Source organism: Salmo salar, chromosome ssa06 (genome assembly GCF_905237065.1).
Source record: "Salmo salar chromosome ssa06, Ssal_v3.1, whole genome shotgun sequence".
Lineage (NCBI taxonomy): Eukaryota > Metazoa > Chordata > Actinopteri > Salmoniformes > Salmonidae > Salmo > Salmo salar.
In genome coordinates, this window is record NC_059447.1 from 92,782,143 (window position 1) to 92,797,505 (window position 15,363).

Here is a 15,363-nt window from a genome sequence, read left to right on the forward strand (position 1 = left end):
TCTGGTTGATTTTTCTAATTCATTAGAAAATAGTCAAAGTATCCATTAAATCAACTGTTGTTACTGATTATAAAAGTTAAATAATTATCAGAGTTATTGCAAACTCAGTAGTAGGCTGTTGGGATGAGATGATAAATTCAAGATGGATGACAAAGATATTATACGAGAACATTTTAGAAAAACTGATCTATTTACTATGTCTTATGGGAAATATTGGGAATTAATGAAGTTTGAAATACGACACACAGCCATGAAGTGAGGTAAAGAAATCCCTGTGGCTCAGTTGGTAGAGCATGGTGTTTGCAACGCCAGCATGGTGTGTGCAACGCCAGGGTTGTGGGTTCGATTCCCACGGGGGGCCAGTACAACAACAAAAAAATGCATGAAATGAAATGTATCCATTCACTACTGTAAGTCGCTCTGGATAAGAGCGTCTGCTAAATGACGTAAATGTAAGATTGAGGGTAAGACAAATTTAAGGAAATATTGTATCTAATCTCCATGGAGGACCTTGATTAATTATTTTCTTTACAACTACAACTCGACTGAATGTAGGAAGAGAGCAAAAAAGGGAAGATGAATGAGGAAATGATTGGAGGAAGTGAGAAAAAAAACACAAAGTACTTTTACAATTTAGAAGGAAAAAAATATCTGAATTTACTCTCTTTTCATAAGATAAATAGACAGTAAATGTCTCCATGGTAATCTTTCCCCAAGTCTGTCCTACTAAGGATGCCGTATATTTGCCTGTCTAGACTCTGTCAAAGACTATGCAATGTTCATAGTTGAAGACTTCAAAAAAGTCCTGAGATTAATGTATTTATATAAAAAATGCATCAGTAAATTAAAAGAGAACAACATTTAATCTCCAGGGAATTATTAGGAGGATAATTGTTTAATTTATATTTAATGTCTTTAAGGAGGTAATTGATTTAGGGGGTCCTGGATGTCTCTATGCACAAGGCCTTATTTCTGTAATCCCCAAACCAAAACAAAAGATCCCATGATGATAGAAAATTCAAAACTAATCCCATTAATGAACAATGATGGATAGCTACTAGCATCCGACTTTGCAGAAATAGTAAAATAAAAATAAAAAAGGTCTTGACCAAGTCATTAACGATACCCAGTCTGGTTTTATGAATTGCAGACGTATCAAATCAAACTTTATTAGTCACATCTCCCCGAATACAACAAGTGTAGACTTTACCGTGAAATGCTGAATACAACAGGTGTAGACTTTACCGTGAAATGCTTTCTTATAATCCCTTATACTCTTCAGCGTCTCATCCCGTCAGCGGGATCAAAATCCAGCGAAAAATCATATCGCCAATTAGCATAAACAAAAAATCATAATTAAAAAAAAATATATATATATATATTTTTTTTTTATAGATACACCTCTCCTGAATCGACCCACGTCGTCCGATATCAAAAAGGTTTTACAGGAAAAGCAAATCATTAGATTATGTTAGATGAGTCCATCGTAAAAAGCAGCAACATAGCCATTTTCCGACCAACCACTTGCATCACATATAACCAAAAAACAGCTAAATGCAGCACTAACCTTTTACAAACTTCATCAGATGACACACCTAAGACATCATGTTACACAATGCATGCATTCTTTTGTTCAATAAAGGTCATATTTATATATAAAAACAGCATTTTACATCGGCGTCTGACGTTGACTAACGAATTTCCCCTCAAATGCGTCCCGGGAAACAATGCTACAATTCCCTAAATTACTATCCTATAACGATTTTTTAAATTTATATTGTCAATCTAACATTTATAGATGAATATCTCTTGAGAACACCTGTCATACCAGATTTTAAATTAACTTTCCTGGGTAATCACACTTTGCGATAAAAGGAGATGCGATACTCAGAAAATGAGCTAATATACAGAGCTCGGCGCCATCTTGGAACAATCGCATGTCACATCTCATCTTGTATAATATTGTCAATAATCGCCTACCTTTAGTTGTCTTCATCAGAAAGAATCCCAGGTCCACAACAGATGTATTTTCGGTCGAAAAAGTCCATACTTCACGTTCCATTAGCCTGCTGTTGGTAGCGCGTCCTTGGGCTCTCTCCAAATTCTCCGATGTGCGCAGGGCTGAAGTTTCGGATAAAATTATTCTCCCGCCTGTAGGTTCGTTCAAACATGTCAAACGTTGTAAAACATTAATCTTCAGGGCCTGTAACACCAAGAGAGCCAATAAGATTCGAGGGGGATGATTTAATTGTCTTTCAAACCGTTTCCAAAGGTGGGGGTAGACATGGCCGCCGGCGTCATAATGGTGATGGCCCATCCCCTGTGACCAATTTCCAATGACTCTCATTCACTGAGTTTCGACTGTATAAGGCTCAAACCAATGTGAAAAGACTGGCGACATCTAGTGGAAGCAATAGGAAGTGCTCACTGAACCATGGTTAACGGTGTGATTTATAGGGAAAGATGAGAAGTCGAGTCCACAATTCTGAATTCCACTTCCTGTTTCAATCGGTCTCGGGGTTTTGACTGCCATTTGAGTTCTGTTATACTCACAGACACCATTCAAACAGTTTTAGAAACTTTAGGGTGTTTTCTATCCATATATAATAAGTATATGCATGCCCTAGCTTCTGAGTTTGATTAGTAGGCCGTTGAAAATGGGAACGATTTTTTTTCAAAATGCGCTGTGGCGCCCCCTATCCTAGTGTATCCTCAAGAGGTTTTAACCAACAGTGCAGTTCAAGAAGAGTTAAGAAAATATTTACCAAATTAACTAAAGTAAAAAAAATTATAAAAAGTAACACAATAAAAAAAACTAGAACGAGGCTATATAGAGGGGGTACCGGTACAGAGTCAATGTGGAGGCTATATACAGGGGGTACCGGTACAGAGTCAATGTGGAGGCTATATACAGGGGGTACCGGTACAGAGTCAATGTGGAGGCTATATACAGGGGGTACCGGTACAGAGTCAATGTGGAGGCTATATACACGGGGTGCCGGTACAGAGTCAATGTGCGGTGGTACAGGTTAGTTGAGGTAAAAAAATATGAATACCTATATTTTTATTCATATCTGATTCCAGTCTGGTTTTATGAAGGGCAGACACATTATGTAATAATATCTGACTAGTATTGGACTTGATAGACTACAAGGAGCTATTGAAGATAGCTTTATTTTATTTGTCGACTTTTGATACAATTGAACATTCTTTTATTTTTGAGACTTCCTTTTTTTTGTTGGTTTTGGTCAATATTTTCAAATAGTAGCAGTTATGTGACGTTATCCCATGGAACCTCACAAAGATTCGATAGTAGACATGGAATTAAACAAGGATGTCCAATTAGCCCTTCCTTATTTGTATTAGTCATGAAAGCTAAGGCACTTCACATCAATAACGATAGTTTTATGGGTATTCAGATACTAGGCAATATATCGAATTCATTTGAATTGACATTTTAGCATGATATTTGAAATGCCTGTTTTGCAAGAATCAATTTTTTTCTAAATTTTTATTAGCATTTATGTGCGCTTGTTGTCTCCTTCACTTCTTCTGCTGTGACTGTGCACCTTCCCATTTAAAACACACCCACCACACATCAAGGCCTCCCCCATCAAGCTCCTCCCCCCCACGTCAAGCTCCTCCCCCCCACATCAAGCTCCTCCCCACCACATCAAGCTCCTCCCCCCTACATCAAGCGCCTCTCCCCACATCAAGCTCCCCTCCCCACATCAAGCTCCCCTCCCCACATCAAGCTCCTCCCCCTTCATCAAGCTCCTCCCCCCACATCAAGCTCCCCTTCCCACATCAAGCTCCTCCCCTTCCACATCAAGCTCCTTCCCCCACATCAAGCTCCTCCCCCCACATGAAGCTCCCCCCCACATGAAGCTCCTCCCTCCCATATCAAGCTCCTCCCCTCACATGAAGCTCCTCCCCCACATCAAGCTCCTCCCCCCACATGAAGCTCCTCCCTCCCACATCAAGCTCCTCCCCCCCACATGAAGCTCCTCCCCACACAATAAGCTCAAATCTGTAGTCTACAGTATGATGAGTAGCCTACAGTATGATGAGTAGCCTACAGTATGGTGAGTAGCCTACAGTATGAGTAGCCTACAGTATGATGAGTAGTCTACAGTATGGTGAGTAGCCTACAGTATGGTGAGTAGCATACAGTATGGTGAGTAGTCTACAGTATGATGAGTAGCCTACAGTATGATGAGTAGTCTACAGTATGATGAGCCTACAGTATGATGAGTAGCCTAGCCTACAGTATGATGAGTAGCCTACAGTATGGTGAGTAGCCTACAGTATGATGAGTAGCCTACAGTATGGTGAGTAGCCTACAGTATGGTGAGTAGCCTACAGTATGAGTAGCCTACAGTATGGTGAGTAGCCTACAGTATGGTGAGTAGCCTACAGTATGATGAGTAGCCTACAGTATGGTGAGTAGCCTACAGTATGGTGAGTAGCCTACAGTATGATGAGTAGCCCACAGTATGGTGAGTAGCCTACAGTATGGTGAGTAGTCTACAGTATGATGAGTAGCCTACAGTATGATGAATAGTCTACAGTATGATGAGCCTACAGTATGGTGATTAGCCTACAGTATTATGAGTAGCCTACAGTATGGTGAGTAGCCTACAGTATGATGAGTAGCCTACAGTATGGTGAGTAGCCTACATTATGGTGAGTAGCCACCAGTATGGTGATTAGCCTACAGTATGAGTAGCCTACAGTATGATGAGTAGCCTACAGTATGAAGGGTGGTCTACAGTATGATGAGTAGCCTACGGTATGATGAGTAGCCTACAGTATGGTGAGTAGCCTACAGTATGATGAGTAGCCTACAGTATGGTGAGTAGCCTTCGGTATGATGAGTAGTCTACAGTATGGTGAGTAGCATACAGTATGATGAGTAGCCTACAGTATGATGAGTAGCCTACAGTATGGTGAGTAGCCTACAGTATGAGTAGCCTACAGTATGGTGAGTAGCCTACAGTATGGTGAGTAGCCTACAGTATGGTGAGTAGCCTACAGTATGGTGAGTAGCCTACAGTATGATGAGTAGCCTACAGTATGATGAGTACTCTACAGTATGGTGAGTAGCCTACAGTATGATGAGTAGCCTACAGTATGATGAATAGCCTACAGTATGATGAGTAGCCTACAGTATGGTGAGTATTCTACAGTATGGTGAGTAGCCTACAGTATGGTGATTAGCCTACAGTATGAGTAGCCTACGGTATGATGAGTAGTCTACAGTATGGTGAGTAGTCTACAGTATGATGAGTAGCCTACAGTATGATGAGTAGTCTACAGTATGATGAGTAGTCTACAGTATGGTGAGTAGTCTACAGTATGATGAGTTGCCTACAGTATGGTGAGTAGCCTACAGTATGATGAGTAGCCTACAATATGGTGAGTAGCCTACAGTATGATGAGTACCCTACAGTATGGTGAGTAGCCTACAGTATGAGTAGCCTACAGTATGATGAGTAGCCAACAGTATGATGAGTAGCCTACAGTATGGTGAGTAGCCTACAGTATGGTGATTAGCCTACAGTATGGTGAGTAGTCTACAGTATGGTGAGTAGTCTACAGTATGATGAGTAGCCTACAGTACGATGAGTAGTCTACAGTATGATGAGCCTACAGTATGAGTAGCCTACAGTATGATGAGTAGCCTACAGTATGATGAGTAACCTACAGTATGATGAGTAGTCTACAGTATGATGAGTAGCCTACAGTATGATGAGTAGCCTAGCCTACAGTATGATGAGTAGCCTACAGTATGGTGAGTAGCCTACAGTATGATGAGTAGCCTACAGTATGATGAGTAGCCTACAGTATGGTGATTAGCCTACAGTATGAGTAGCCTACAGTATGGTGAGTAGCCTACAGTATGGTGAGTAGTCTACAGTATGATGAGTAGCCTTCAGTATGATGAGTAGCCTACAGTATGGTGAGTAGCCTACAGTATGGTGAGTAGCCTACAGTATGATGAGTAGCCTAGCCTACAGTATGATGAGTAGCCTACAGTATGGTGAGTAGCCTACAGTATGATGAGTAGCCTACAGTATGATGAGTAGCCTACAGTATGGTGATTTGCCTACAGTATGAGTAGCCTACAGTATGGTGAGTAGCCTACAGTATGGTGAGTAGTCTACAGTATGGTAGGTAGCCTACAGTATGGTGAGTAGTCTACAGTATGATGAGTAGCCTACAGTATGATGAGTAGCCTACAGTATGGTGATTAGCCTACAGTATGGGGAGTAGCCTACAGTATCGTGAGTAGTCTACAGTATGATGAGTAGCCTACAGTATGATGAGTAGCCTACAGTATGATGAGTAGCCTACAGTATGATGAGTAGCCTACAGTATGAAGAGTAGTCTACAGTATGATGAGTAGCCTACAGTATGATGAGTAGTCTACAGTATAATGAGTAGCCTACAGTATGATGAGTAGCCTACAGTATGGTGAGTAGCCTACAGTATGGTGATTAGCCTACAGTATGGGGGGTAGTCCTACAGTATGGTGAGTAGCCTACAATATGGTGAGTAGCCTACAGTATGGTGAGTAGCCTACAGTATGGTGATTAGCCTACAGTATGATGAGTAGCCTACAGTATGGTGATTAGCCTACAGTATGAGTAGCCTACAGTATGATGAGAAGTCTACAGTATGGTGAGTAGCCTACAGTATGATGAGTAGTCTACAGTATGATGAGTAGCCTACAGTATGGTGATTAGCCTACAGTATGGTGAGTAGCCTACAGTATGGTGAGTAGCCTACAGTATGATGAGTAGCCTACAGTATGGTGAGTAGTCTACAGTATGATGAGTAGCCTACAGTATGATGAGTAGCCTACAGTATGATGAGTAGCCTACAGTATGGTGAGTAGCCTACAGTATGGTGAGTAGCCTACAGTATGAGTAGCCTACAGTATGGTGAGTAGCCTACAGTATGGTGAGTAGCCTACAGTATGGTGAGTAGCCTACAGTATGAGTAGCCTACAGTATGGTGAGTAGCCTACAGTATGGTGAGTAGCCTACAGTATGAGTAGCCTACAGTATGAGTAGCCTACAGTATGGTGAGTAGCCTACAGTATGGTGAGTAGCCTACAGTATGAGTAGCCTACAGTATGAGTAGCCTACAGTATGAGTAGCCTACAGTATGGTGAGTAGCCTACAGTATGAGTAGCCTACAGTATGGTGAGTAGCCTACAGTATGGTGAGTAGCCTACAGTATGAGTAGCCTACAGTATGAGTAGCCTACAGTATGGTGAGTAGCCTACAGTATGGTGAGTAGCCTACAGTATGAGTAGCCTACAGTATGAGTAGCCTACAGTATGAGTAGCCTACAGTATGGTGAGTAGCCTACAGTATGAGTAGCCTACAGTATGGTGAGTAGCCTACAGTATGAGTAGCCTAAATAGCTCATTTAGAAAAATGGGTCTGTCTTTTTCTTCCCTTTTTAACATTTCAAGAAACAATGGAAATCGACAACTCTGTCTCCGACTGTCTTCGTCTGTTTCCTTCTTGTAAACATTTCCCATCCTGGAGTCTGAGACCTTGTGGGAATCTGTGGTAGAGAAGAAGAATGGATGACAATTTAGCATAGACACTCTACATTACCCCTAGTTATCATCACCATGACAACCTGCCAGTTCGCTAGCATCACCGTGATTTATATAGTTAGCTAGGCCTAGCTAGCTAACTAGCTAGTTGTTGTGTTATCCCACCAACAATAATAGCACTTGCCAACACTAATAAGTTAGCTAGTGTTTAGCTACAATGAAAATTAACTAACATTACTCAGTGTTTTGATACAAGTAGGTAGCTAGCTAACGTTGACATGCTAGGTGTGTCTCACGTAATATCCATGGGAAACATACCCTGACAACAAGGCTCAGGGAGGATAAGACCATTGAGCCCAGCTAACGCTACCTAGCGTGCTAGCTAATTGAAAGAAAAAAAAACTGATTGCATGGGCTTGATTACCAATAATGATGAGACAGCCTACAGGGAGGAGGTGAGGACACTCGGAGTGTGGGGTCAGGAAAACAACCTCTCACTCAACGTCAACAAAACAAAGGAGATGATCGTGGACTTCAGGAAACAGCAGAGGGATTCGGCTTGTCACCTAAAGCCCTGTCAAACTTTTACAGATGCACAATCGAGAACATCCTGTCGGGCTGTATCACCGCCTGGTACGGCAACTGCACCGCCCACAACCGCAAGGTTCTCCAGAGGGTAGTGAGGTCTGCACAACGCATCACCGGGGGCAAACTACCTGCCCTCCAGGACACCAACACCACCCGATGACACAGGAAGGCCAAAAAGATCATCAAGGACATCAACCTCCTGAGCCACTGCCTGTTCACCCCGCTATCATCCAGAAGGCGAGGTCAGTACAGGTGCATCAAAGCTGGGACCGAGAGACTGAAAAACAGCTTCTATCTCAAGGCCATCAGACTGTTAAACAGCCATCACTAACATTGAGAGGCTGCTGCCTACATTGAGACCCAATCACTGGACACTTTAATAAATTAATCACTGGCCACTTTAAATAATGCCACTTTATTAATTTTAACATATCTTACATTACTCGTCTCATATGTATATACTGTACCTTATATAATCTATTGCACCTTGCCAATGCCGCTCGGCCATCACTCATCCATATATTTTGTTGTGAAATTGTTAGATGACTTGTTAGATATTATTACACTGTCGGAACCAGAAGCACAAGCATTACGCTACACTCGCATTAACATCTGCTAACCATGTGTATGTGACCAATACAATATGGAAAGTCTATTCTGTACATGCTAGCTGGCTAGCCTAGTTGGTAGGCCCAACAAAAATGGCAGCTAACTACCTAATTGTCCAACAGAATTTATGTATCCAAAAAAGCTAAACAAATTCCATGGAAAACATTCTTTCTCTCTCCTGTATTGATGTTTTTAACCTACAACATAGTTTCTTGTCTGGATTTTGCACACTGACATTGCTCTTGGCCCCGTTCTTGGCGCACTGTTGCATGACATTAGTGTTAACACATGTAGGCACGTTTGATGTTATATCGAGCGTGTTGGGCAGATATTACAATGAACTGTGGATTGCTGATGTTATGTGTTATGTATTGGCCATTGAGAGGCTTTGAAGCCACTGGTTTGCCATTATTGGCTCTCCCCAGTAGGAGCAGTCCTCCATAGCAATGAATGCAATTCTACAGTTTTTCATTTCAATGTTTCCAAGGACAAAATTACATGTATTAAAGTATTTTTGTTGTGATAGTGGGGACAGGTAACAAACATTTTGTTTTTATATTTTTTATAATTCAAAAGTATACATGAAGGCTTATGTAATATAATAAATGTGGCAAAAAACGAATGTAAACATTAATACATTATTATTTTTTTACAATGGTGGAAGAAGAAGGAGGCAAAGTGGCTTCAACACAGCGCCCCCTATCAGCCATCTGGTGAATACATAAATCATTAAGATCTTGACATGATGTCTTAATTCCTTGGATAGATAAATAACTGCAACATCCCATCCAACAGTGAGACTGTTCTTCAACAGTGAAACTCTTGCAAGGTTACATGATGGAATAAGAGTTTGCCTTATTACCATTTTAAATGCATTTCTAAACCATTATTTAAAGAAGCTTAATAGACTCACAATTTTAACCAGAACTTTTAACTGTGTCAAATGTTTTATTTTTATTGATGGTTAAAGTAATTGACCCAAATGTCAAACGTTAAATGATGAAACAATTAAAAATATTTGTTTTGTTGTGAACCGTTTCTGAACCCCTTTTTGCCATTGGGCCTGGGCATCAGACTCCAGAGCCCTTTATTGCAGAGTTTTGTCAATGACATGGTCGGTTTTTAATTGGCTAACATTTATTCATGTGGTTTGTGTTGGCTGAAATATGGTGCGTTGAGATGCTATTGGAAACTTTGTAACAAGCATTTAACAAGCATTCGTTGTTACTCCCAGTTAGGGGGAGTGATGAGCTCTACAGCAGAGTCTCACAACTCAATCGCTGGTTGAAAACTGTTTTCTGCCCCTCCCAAAAGATAGAATTTGTAGATAATTGGCCCTCTTTCTGGGACTCACCCACAAACAGGACCAAGCCTGGCCTGTTGAGGAGTGACGGACTCCATCCTAGCTGGAAGGGTGCTCTCATCTTATCTACGAACATAGACAGGGCTCTAACTCCCCTACCTCCACAATGAAATAGGGTGCAGGCCAGGCAGCAGGCTGTTAGCCAGCCTGCCAGCTTAGTGGAGTCTGCCACTAGCACAGTCAGTGTAGTCAGCTCAGCTATCCCCAATGAGACCGTGTCTGTGCCTCGACCTAGGTTGGGCAAAATTAAAGATGGCGGTGTTCGCCTTAGCAATCTCACTAGTATAAAGACCTCCTCCATTCCTGCCATTATTGAAAGAGATTGTGATACCTCACATCTCAAAATAGGACTACTTAATGTTAGATCCCTCACTTCAAAGGCAGTTATAGTCAATGAACTAATCACTGATCATAATCTTGATGTGATTGGCCTGACTGAAACATGGCTTAAGCCTGATGAATTTACTGTGTTAAATGAGGCCTCACCCCCTGGTTACACTAATGACCATATCCCCCGTGCATCCCGCAAAGGCGGAGGTGTTGCTAACATTTACGATAGCAAATTTCAATTTACCAAAAACAAAGCAACAATGACGTTTTCGTCTTTTGAGCTAGTCATGAAATCTATGCAGCCTACTCAATCACTTTTTATAGCTACTGTTTACAGGCCTCCTGGGCCATATGCAGCGTTCCTCACTGAGTTCCCTGAATTCCTATCGGACCTTGTAGTCATCGCAGATAATATTCACATTTTTGGTGACTTTAATATTCACATGGAAAAGTCCACAGACCCACTCCAAAAGGCTTTCGGAGCCATCATCGACTCAGTGGGTTTTGTCCAACATGTCTCTGGACCTACTCACTGCCACAGTCATACTCTGGACCTAGTTTTGTCCCATGGAATAAATGTTGTGGATCTTAATGTTTTTCCTCATAATCCTGGACTATCGGACCACCATTTTATTACATTTGCAATCGCAACAGATAATCTGCTCAGACCCCAACCAAGAAGCATTAAAAGTCATGCTATAAATTCTCAGACAACCCAAAGATTCCTTGATGCCCTTCCAGACTCCCTCTGCCTGCCCTAGGACGTCAGAGGACAAAAATCAGTTAACCACCTAACTGAGGAACTCAATTTAACCTTGCGCAATACCCTAGATGCCGTTGCACCCCTAAAAACGTTAAAAAAATTGTCATAAGAAACTAGTTCCCTGGTATACAGAAAATACACGAGCTCTGAAGCAAGCTTCCAGAAAATTGGAACGGAAATGGCGCCACACCAAACTGGAAGTCTTCCGACTAGCTTGGAAAGACAGTACCGTGCAGTATCGAAGAGCCCTCACTGCTGCTCGATCATCCTATTTTTCCAACTTAATTGAGGAAAATAAGAACAATCCGAAATTTATTTTTGATACTGTCGCAAAGCTAACTAAAAAGCAGCATTCGCAAATGGAGGATGGCTTTCACTTCAGCAGTAATAAATGTATGAACTTCTTTGAGGAAAAGATCATGATCATTAGAAAGCAAATTACGGACTCCTCTTTAAATCTGTGTATCCCTCCAAAGCTCCGTTGTCCTGAGTCTGCACAACCCTGCCAGGACCTAGGATCAAGGGAGACACTAAAGTGTTTTAGTACTATATCTCTTGACACAATGATGAAAATAATCATGGCCTCTAAACCTACAAGCTGCATACTGGACCCTATTCCAACTAAACTACTGAAAGAGCTGCTTTCTGTGCTTGGCCCTCCTATGTTGAACATAATAAACGGCTCTCTATCCACCGGATGTGTACCAAACTCACTAAAAGTGGCAGTAATAAAGCCTCTCTTGAAAAAGCCAAATCTTGACCCAGAAATGATAAAAAACTATCGGCCGATATCGAATCTTCCATTCCTCTCAAAAATGTTTGAAAAAGCTGTTGCGCAGCAACTCACTGCCTTCCTAAAGACAAACAGTGTATACGAAACGCTTCAGTCTGGTTTTAGACCCCATCATAGCACTGAGACTGCACTTGTGAAGGTGGTAAATGACCTTTTAATGACGTCAGACCGAGGCTCTGCGTCTGTCCTCGTGCTCCTAGATCTTAGTGCCGCTTTTGATACCATCGATCACCACATTCTTTTGGAGAGATTGGAAACCCAAATTGGTCTACATGGACAAGTTCTGGCCTGGTTTAGATCTTATCTGTCGGAAAGATATCAGTTTGTCTCTGTGAATGGTTTGTCTTCTGACAAATCAACTGTAAATTTCGGTGTTATTCAAAGTTCCGTTTTAGGACCACTATTGTTTTCACTATATATTTTAACTCTTGCGGATGTCATTCTAAAACATAATGTTAAATTTCACTGCTATGCGGATGACACACAGCTGTACATTTCAATGAAACATGGTGAAGCCCCAAAATTGCCCTCGCTAGAAGCCTGTGTCTCAGACATAAGGAAGTGGATGGCTGCAAACTTTCTACTTTTAAACTCGGACAAAACAGAGACGCTTGTTCTAGGTCCCAAGAAACAAAGAGATCTTCTGTTGGATCTGACAATTAATCTTGATGGTTGTACAGTCGTCTCAAATTAAACTGTGAAGGACCTCGGCGTTACTCTGGACGCTGATCTCTCTTTTGAAGAACATATCACGACTGTTTCAAGGACAGCTTTTTTCCATCTACGTAACATTGCAAAAATCAGAACATTTCTGTCCAAAAATAACGCAGAAAAATTAATCCATGCCTTTGTTACTTCTAGGTTGGACTACTGCAATGCTCTACTTTCCGGCTACCCGGATAAAGCACTAAATAAACTTCAGTTAGTGCTAAATACGGCTGCTAGAATCCTGACTAGAACCAAAAAATTTGATCATATTACTCCAGTGCTAGCCTCCCTACACTGGCTTCCTGTTAAGGCAAGGGCTGATTTCAAGGTTTTACTGCTAACCTACAAAGCATTACATGGGCTTGCTCCTACCTATCTTTCCGATTTGGTCCTGCCGTACATACCTACACGTACGCTACGGTCACAAGACGCGGGCCTCCTAATTGCTCCTAGAATTTCTAAGCAAACAGCTGGAGGCAGGGCTTTCTCCTATAGAGCTCAATTTTTAAGGAATAGTCTGCCTACCCATGTGAGAGACGCAGACTCAGTCTCAACCTTTAAGTCTTTATTGAAGACACATCTCTTCAGTAGGTCCTATGATTAAGTGTAGTCTGGCCCAGGGGTGTGAAGTTGAACGGAAAGGCTGGAGCAACGAACCGCCCATGCTGTCTCTGCCTGGCCGGTTCCCCTCTTTCCTCTGGGATTCTCTGCCTCTAACCCTATTACAGGGGCTGAGTCACTGGCTTACTGGTGTTCTTCCATGCCGTCCCTGGGAGGGGTGCGTCACTTGAGTGGGTTGAGTCACTGACGTGGTCTTCCTGTCTGGGTTGGCGCCCCCCCCTTGGGTTGTGCCGTGACGGAGATCTTTGTGGGCTATACTCGGCCTTGTCCCGGGATGGTATGTTGGTGGTTGGAGATATCCCTCCAGTGGTGTGGGGGCTGTGCTTTGGAAAAGTGGGTGGGGTTATATCCTACCTGTTTGGCCCTGTCCGGGGGTTTCATCGGATGGTGCCACAGTGTCTCCTGACCCCTCCTGTCTCAGCCTCCAGTATTTATGCTGCAATAGTTTATGTGTCGGGGGGCTAGGGTCCGTCTGTCACATCTGGAGTATTTCTCTTGTCTTTTCCGGTGTCCTGTGTGAATTTAAATATGCTCTCTCTAATTCTCTCTTTCTGTTTTTCTTTCTTTCTCTCGGAGGACCTGAGCCCTAGGACCATGCCTCAGGACTACCTGGCTTGATGACTCCTTACTGTCCCCAGTTCACCTGGCCGTGCTGCTGCTCCAGTTCCAACTGTTCTGCCCGCAGCTATGGAACCCTAAACTGTTCACCGGACGTGCTACCTGTCCCAGACCTGCTGTTTTCAACTCTCTAGAGACAGCAGGAGCGGTAGAGATACTCTCAAAGATCGGCTATGAAAAAGCCAACTGACACTTACTCTTGTGTTACTGACTTGTTGCACCCTCGACAACTACTATGATTATTATTAATTGACCATGCTGGTCATTTATGAACATTTGAACATCTTGGCCATGTGCTGTTATAATCTCCACCCGGCACAGCCAGAAGAGGACTGGCCACCCCTCATAGCCTGGTTCCTCTCTAGGTTTCTTCCTAGGTTTTGGCCTTTCTAGGGAGTTTTTCCTAGCCACCGTGCTTCTACACCTGCATTGCTTGCTGTTTGGGGTTTTAGGCTGGGTTTCTGTACAGCACTTTGAGATATCAGCTGATGTAAGAAGGGCTATATAAATACATTTGATTTGTTACACCTCTGGAGTTACAGACTGCAATTACCACCTGTTACATGTTGTTCATACAGTGCACCTCTGGTTCTCTCTCTCTCTCTCTCTCTCTGTCTCTGTCTCTGTCTCTCTCTCTGTCTCTGTCTCTGTCTCTGTCTCTCTCTGTCTCTCTCTCTCTCTCTCTCTCTCTCTCTCTCTCTCTCACTCTCTCTGTCTCTCTCTCTCTCTCTGTCTCTCTCTCTCTCTCTCTCTCTCTCTCTCTCTCTCTCTCTCTAATAAACAAAAATGAAACAAACAATATAAAATTAACAGTAAACATTCAACTTAAAAAGTTCCAAAAGAATAAAGACATTTCAAATGTCATATTATGTCTATATACGGTGTTGTAACGATGTGCAAATAGTTAAAGTACTAAAGGGAAAATAGATAAATATAAATATGGTGTTTGTGGCAACAGATCACAAATGTTGCTGCTGTGATTGCACACTGTGGTATTTCCCCCAATAGAATCAACATTTGATTTGTTTTCGAATTCTTTGTGGATCTGTGTAATCTGGGGGAAATATGTGTCTCTAATATGGTCATACATTTGGCAGAAGGTTAGGAAGTGCAGCTCAGTTTCCACCTCATTTTGCGGGCAGTGTGCACATAGCCTGTCTTCTTCTTCTTCTACCTCTCTCTCTCTCTCTCTCTCTGTGTGTACCTCATTTTGCGGGCAGTGTGCGTCTCTCTCTGTGTCTCTGCAGTGTGTATGTTGACTGAGCTTAGCTGAGGGAACTGCAGGAGCTGCGATATCCATGACAATGCCAAAATTAGGACTTCATTAATCATTTATAAAGGATTTTTGTAAAAAAAAAAAATATTGGGAAAGTATCTCTCACATTATGGAATGA

The 15,363-nt window shown here is 42.1% G+C and overlaps 1 protein-coding gene across 1 annotated transcript in view; it reads right to left on the reverse strand.

Annotated features, from left to right (window-relative positions):
• sgk1 (serum/glucocorticoid regulated kinase 1) overlaps positions 1-15,363 on the reverse strand; it is a 102,801-nt gene that overhangs the window by 39,905 nt on the left and 47,533 nt on the right.